The 7,126-nt window shown below is 41.0% G+C and overlaps 1 pseudogene; it reads right to left on the bottom strand.

The window, feature by feature from the left end:
* Positions 1 to 1,089: 1,089 nt before the first annotated feature.
* The window catches only part of LOC131900185 (N-acetylglucosamine-1-phosphotransferase subunits alpha/beta-like), a 28,419-nt pseudogene continuing 22,382 nt past the window's right edge, over positions 1,090 to 7,126 (bottom strand).

Here is a 7,126-nt window from a genome sequence, read left to right as displayed (position 1 = left end):
CTCTGCCTGTCTCAACAAAACAAAACAAACAAATCAGTTGTTAGATTTCAGCATCTCTCCAATCTCCTAAGGGAAGGGAAATATGGGCATTTTATGTACATCTGCTCGGAACCTACCTTCCCCTGCAACTCTATTCTTAGACGTTCTTGTCATGGCTCTCCCTAAGCAGCTAGCACCACAATTGGATGTGCATTGTTCTTTTCCTAAAGTGTCTCCCTCCACTAATTAATGTCCATTAAAGGCTATTTGAAAAAGAATGTTGTGATTTTAGGTTGGTGTGTGTGTGTGTGTGTGTGTGTGTGTGTGTGTGTGTGTGTGAGAGAGAGAGAGAGAGAGAGAGAGAGAGAGAGAGAGAGAGAGAGAGAGAGAGAGAAGCAGAGAGACAGAGACAGAGAGAGACAGAGAGAGGGGGGTATAAGGGAGCCTGAGGACTCCAGAAGAGGGCGTCAGATCTCCAGGCAGCTTTGAGCCACCTGACATGGGTGCTGGGAACTCAGGTTGTCTGGAAGAGCTGTAAATGTTCTTAACTGGTAAGCTATCTTCTCAGCCTTGAAAACCTCTTTTTAATAAATTCTGAGTTTGTTTTTTAAAAAAAAGCTCTGTGCTATAGAATGACCCACTACCTTGGTTTTCCAAGATCTTAAGGGTTAGATTGTGGTATTTTCATTTTTTTTTAATAAAAATTACTTTATTGTAATGAACTCACAATTAAAAGCATATTAATGTAGCCACTCAGACAAATGCCTGCCCAGTTGATCATCCTCTCAGAAGGACACTGTATCAAGAAATATATTCATGAGGGGCTAGAGATGTAGCTGATTGGTAGAGTACTTGTATAGAATGTGCAAAGTTTGCTTAACACACACACACACCACCACCAACAACAACAACAAGAAAAATCAAAACAAACAAACAAAATACGCCAGCAAAGACTAAACATTGGGGTTACGGAAGTAACAAAGCACTTTCTGATTGCATGTGAGGACTGTCCTACCTGAGGAATCTGATGTCAGTTATTGTAAATCTGAGCAAAATCCCATGACCAGGGAAATCATAGTCCCTAGGAGAGAATCTACGGTTGTTGTTTTGCTAAACAATGGTCACATTGTCAAAATATTTAGGCTTATACCCATAGATCTGCATTGGTTTAGTCAGAGAATATGGTCGATATTCCCTTTCGCCCTTTAGTTGGAGGTTCGCTATCTTTCTGCTGACTTCCACTATCTTCTTGCCCTGTGATGCTGTCCTTGATGGCCCAGGGCCAGAGCAGCTGAAAAGGAATCCATAATGTTTAGGTGGATCCATCTGCAATAACAAATGCATACCCCTTCCCCATGATGAACATTTTAATTTTGCTGAAATTGCACTGGAAATAGCAAGCGTAGCTCATGAGGCCAGGGAGGAATTGGTAAACCCATTCCCTTTCCCTGTAGTGCCCTAGATTGTCCAGCTTGTACATTTGCCATTTTCATAGGCTTTCCAAAATCCTCATCAGGAAGTGGAGAGGATTCAAGATTAGAGTGATTATCAAATTCCTCACCCAGTGCTTCAGGGTCATTTTCAGGCAATGGCTCCAATAAGGGCATTTATCTATGGTTTATCAGTGGCGCCGTGTTTACATTCAATTTTGCCTGAATGGGGAAAATCTCCTTTTTGCCTCTTTTACCAGTTTTAAGGGTTGATCATCCAGTTTATATTCATTCAGGGAATTAGCCATCTCTTCCTTGTGATTAATATCTTCCTTATCCTCCTTGAGTATTCCAATAACAGTCTGAATCAATGTTCAAGTGACCCAAAATTGAATGGTGATATTTTCCTCTTGTTTGTATACATTTTCAATATTCTTTTGGATTTTGTCACATGCTTCTTCAACTAAAGTTCCTTCTCCTGGAAACCAGGGATTACAATAATCATAAACAACTTGCAAGCAACCTAACAGTTGTGATTTTGATACTTGCGCTCTTTCTTTCTTTAAAAAAATGATACTCAAAGCCGGGCGGTGGTGGCCCACGCCTTTAATCCCAGCACTCGGGAGGCAGAGGCAGGTGGATCTCTGTGAGTTCGAGGCCAGCCTGGACTACAGAGTGAGTTCCAGGAAAGGCACCAAAGGTACACAGAGAAACCCTGTCTCAAAAAACCAATATATCCAATATATATATGATACTCAAGCTTGCCATAAAGCAAACCCTTCCCTGGTTTCTGCTCCATTCTTCTTACCACCTCCACTCTCTTTTCTCAAAGCCTACTTCAGGTCCTTGATTTGGGAGCCATTTGTCCACCACTCTAAAAGTGGTGGAACCTGAGTAAAGTGTACAATCACAAGGGCAAGCCACACACAGCAGACAAGCCACATGTGGCAGTCAAGCTGCATATGGCAAAAATGTGGTTTTCCATCGAGGAATACAAACAAATAACAATGGCCAACTATGATGAATAATCTGAAGTAAACTCCCTCATATCCACCATACCTGAGAGGGGCATGAGAACACATTCCAAGAACAATCTCATGTTTTTGAAGAAACCGAGGTCACAAGACCTTATTCTCTTGGAAGACTTGTCTTGTTTTCTTGGAGTTTTCTCACAAGCATTCAGAATTTTCCTCACACAACTCTATTCTTGGGCCATGTTCTGACAGGTAGTGGTTAATGGAGAGACTTAAAACTGGTCAATATGCTGAGCATGAGTAACTGAGTGCTCATCTGTGGTTGAATCATCTTTATCAATTTCTTCCCAGCTAAGGCTGAAGGAACATTGGGGAAGAGAGTATGGAAAGAATGGAAGAGCTAGTGGATAGGGAGGGGAGCTGTGGAATGCTGACTTCTGGATATGACATACCTGTTGCACTGTAGGTGGAGTTTTTCTGTCCCTCCAGCCAGCTCCTAAAATACCACACAGAGACTTAATATTAATTATAAACGCTTTGCTGATAGCTTAGGCTTGTTACTAACTAGCTCTTACAACTTAAATTAAATTAAATTAAACCATGTTTCTTATCCATGCTCTACCATGTGGAAGTACCTTTTTTCAGCACCCACCAAAGCACTTCCTGCTTAGCTACTGGTCGGTCAGCTGTTTTATTAATCCAATCAAAGGTGCTTTGGCAAAGATACCATCTTCATAGTGTACAAAAAGACTATTCCATAACATTGCACACAGCAACTCACTGCAACTCTGATTACTCTGAAAAAGACAAAATCAAGCCAGTCAGAATTCCAGCATGGTTGGGGGAGGGGCCCTGAAGGCCCTATACTTATGTGAGGAGCTACTGATAGCTAAAGGCCTGTGTAACTATGCCCAACTTATGTCTGCAAGTAAAAAAATGAATATTGCTTAAAAATTCAACATTGGTAAGAGTATTATCTGTGTTATTGAAAAGCTGCACAAAATAACATCTGTAAGCTGGAGATGATGCGGGGGGAGTTACCATGGTGAATCTAGGCACCCTGATTTCAGCAGAAACCATAGAACCCTAAAGGGTACAGTCTAGGTGATAGCACTTAAGTATCAGAGCTAAAGTTGGCACAATTAACATAATCAAGCACAGTGATGGGGTGAAGACAAAAGTATGTTCACCTCTAAAAACTGCAGTGGTTGACTGTGGCATTCCCCAGGGGTTATTTCATGCCGTATAGATGCTGACTTGGTACTTGGCAGACTTCTAGACACTGTTCTCAGATCTACTAAGCCAATTTACAAATCTGGAATCTCTACACGAGGACAGAATCTGAATGTCTTTGAGAAAGAGCCCTAGTGCTATGCTGTCATACACACGTGTGCTACAAACCCTGCAGGCCTTCCTTAGATTGGGACCTGTTGTCATTTAGTAGAGAACCATGACCAAGGAAGAAACACCTCCCTTCTCAGAGTTATCAGATCCTGTCTTTGAATTGATACTAACTCTTCTATATTTTTTCTTACTGCCATTTATGTGTTTTTTTTTTTGATATAAGATCTCACTACATAGCCCAAGCTGTTCTAGGCTCACTATATAGCCCAAGTTGGTCTTTATCTTGCCCAAATCTCACCCTAGCCTACCAACTACTGGGATTATAGACATGTACCACCATGCCTGTTTTGAAGCTAATTTTGAATATTCAGTATGACACTTTCGTTTTTCACAGAGGGGTATTAACTGAGGTCACCTCCCCAAAGCCCTGCCTACGTTAAACATTCTACAAGGCTGATTGATTGGTGAAACTTTAATGATTGTAAGGAGTTAGGATGTTGCATTCCCAGAGCCAAAGATTAGGCTTAGTCCCCTAAATAGTCACATATTACCTACCTATGAGTGTGACCTAAGATCCTTGTTACTATTAAGTAAATAGGTTTTGGAGTATACTTACATACCCGAGTTTCTACCAATCCAAAGACTAAGAATGTCATCAGCTAACATCTGAGGCCTGTAGCATGAATCTTAAAAGTTCTTATTAATAAAATCAAACCCGAGCCAGGTATTGGGGTGAATACTGGAAGATCAGAGAGACAGAACAAGCCACAGCTAACCTCACCTTGCCAATTACTCAGCTGATCCTGTTTCCTTAGACTGGATGTCTCTGAGTCCTTATCCAGAATGGGTCTCAGCTGAACTGTGCTGCTCAAAGCCTAAAAGCTTAACCAGCCAAATGCTTGTAGTTTCTGGTTCTCACGCCTTATATACCTTTCTGCTTTCTATCATCACTCCCTGGGATTAAAGGCTCGCTTTCTGGGATTAAGGGCGTGAGTCACCATGCTTGGCTGTATCCTTGAACAGATGGATTTCTGCCTCTGGAATGCTAGGATTAAAGGTGTGAGTGCCACCATTTTCTAGCCTCTGTATCTAGTGGCTGTTCCATTCTCTGACCCCAGATAAGTTTATTAGGGTGCACAATATTTTGGGGAACACAATACCACCACAGAGGCCTACAGCAGCTTACCGTTTTGTTGTAACTGGCCTCCCTGATGTTTCCATCAGTACATTTGAAAAATGTCTTCATTTTCGATCTTCTTTGGTCTGTGACTATAAAAACTTCATGAAACTATTACCATGTTGGAAGATAGTATTTGGTATAACTTAAGTCTGTGTTCCCTGGCCATGGTCACTCTCATATTGGCTTTAGAATAAATAATCTCATTTTCTTTGTTTGATTTTAGCAATACCCATTTTTAAAATCTTTATTAAACATTAAAAATTATTTGTTTCTTTTTATTTCCTGTGCATCAGTGTTTTGCCTGCATCTATGTCTGTATAAGGGTGTCAGGTTCCCTGGAATTAGAGTTACAGACAGTTGTGAGTTGCCATGTGAGTGCTGGGACTTGAACCAGGGTCCTTTGGAATGGCAGCCGGTGCTCTTAACTGCTGAGCCATCTCTCCAGTCCCTAGAATAAGTGATTTCATATCCCATTTGGATTGAGGGCTGTGTTTTTTACTTCAGTAATGGGGACCTAGGAAATGATGTCTTGGCTTTGTTGTTTTCACTGCAAACTTGCACTCATCTCAACAGAATCACCACACATTATTTTTCTGACACACTGACCCTTGGAAAGAGGGTTTTATAGAGAGAAATAACCTCTGCAACTTTGCCTCTCCCTCCCTTCATCCTTCATACTGAATCAATACTGAATCCCAGGAGCAATCAAAATAAGTACAGCCATAACCAAGAACTTAAAACATGGAAATGCAATGACTTCAACCACAACCTCCCCTTTACCTTTTTTAATCTATGGAAAAAGCTGTAAGATTTTGATAGATGACTATGAATTATCGTTAGTTGATCAGGTGCTGGTGTTGCCAATCAGAACTGTGATCCCCAAGCTAATGTCTTATGTGTATTTTAGAAATTTCTTTCTTTCTTTCTTTTTTGAGTCAAGGTTTCTCTGTATAGTTTTGGTGCTTGTCCTGGATCTCACTCTGTAGACCAGGCTGGTCTCGAACTCACAGAGATCCGCCTGGCTATGCCTCCTGAGTGCTGGGATTAAAAGCATGCGTCACCACTGCCCGGCAGAAATTTGTTTCTTTTTTGAGACAGGATCTCACTATATAACACTGGCTGGTCTAGAACTCACTATGTAGACCAGGCGGCTTTGGACTTACAGCTATCTGCTAAACCCTGCCTCCTGAATGCTAGGATTAATGGGGTGTGCCACTACACCTAGCCTTTATTTTTTATTTATATGTATGTGCATGTGTGTTTGTGTTTGTGTTTGTGTTTGTGTGTGTGTGTGTGTGTGTAGGTGTATGTCCGTGTGGATGCCCTTGGAAGCCAAAAGAGAGCACTAGATTCCTTGGAGTTGGAGTTACAGATAGTTGTGAGCTCTTCAACATGTATTCTAGGAACCAAACCCAGGTGGTCTGCAAAAGCAGCAAGTGTTCTTAATCACTGAACTACCTCTCTAGCTTCCCAAGGTTATATCTTTACTGAACAAAAACATTAATACAGCATTTGGTATATGTTGCCTTAGCAAATATCAAAATCTACTTGCCTTTCTGGATGTGGAGCTATGTGGCAGAAAATAAAAAATGTTGGGGGCTGTAGAAATGGCTCAGAGGTTAAGAGTACTTACTGCTCTTATGGCAGATGTGGCTGCAGTTGCTAGCACCCACGTGGGGGATCACAAACATTTGTAACAGTTTTAGGGGGATTGATACCTTCTTCTGACATCTACAGCACCAGGTATGCACTCATGTGGTGCATATGCATATATGCAGGCAAAAACACCCATATGCATAAAATAAAATAAATCTAAAAAAACGATAAAAAAGAAAATAAAAATGTTTACTCTTATTCTCTAACCTCAGTATTATCTGCTGTCATAATCTATTCCAGAAAGAAGTTGGTTGTCTTTTTTATCTCACCACGTGATGATAGCATTATTCTAATGATTACACTGAATAGGCAGGATGAAGCACACTAGATGCTTTATGCACAAAGGATAGAAGATAAACCCATGAAAGCTCAAGTGTCTGTTACATGGCTGTTTATAGATGGCCAAGCCATTTGGAGCATGTTAAGACATGTCCTTTTAAAAATCATTTCAAGGGTTTGGGTTTTTGCTTGGCAGAATGCTTGTCCAGCATGTATGAGGCTCTGGATTATAATCAAAGCACCACACCAACTAAGTGTGTTGGTGCTCACCTAGAGTTCTAGCA

The sequence above is a fragment of the Peromyscus eremicus genome, chromosome X (assembly GCF_949786415.1).
Source record: "Peromyscus eremicus chromosome X, PerEre_H2_v1, whole genome shotgun sequence".
Lineage (NCBI taxonomy): Eukaryota > Metazoa > Chordata > Mammalia > Rodentia > Cricetidae > Peromyscus > Peromyscus eremicus.
This window is presented reverse-complemented; position numbering and strand designations above follow the sequence as displayed.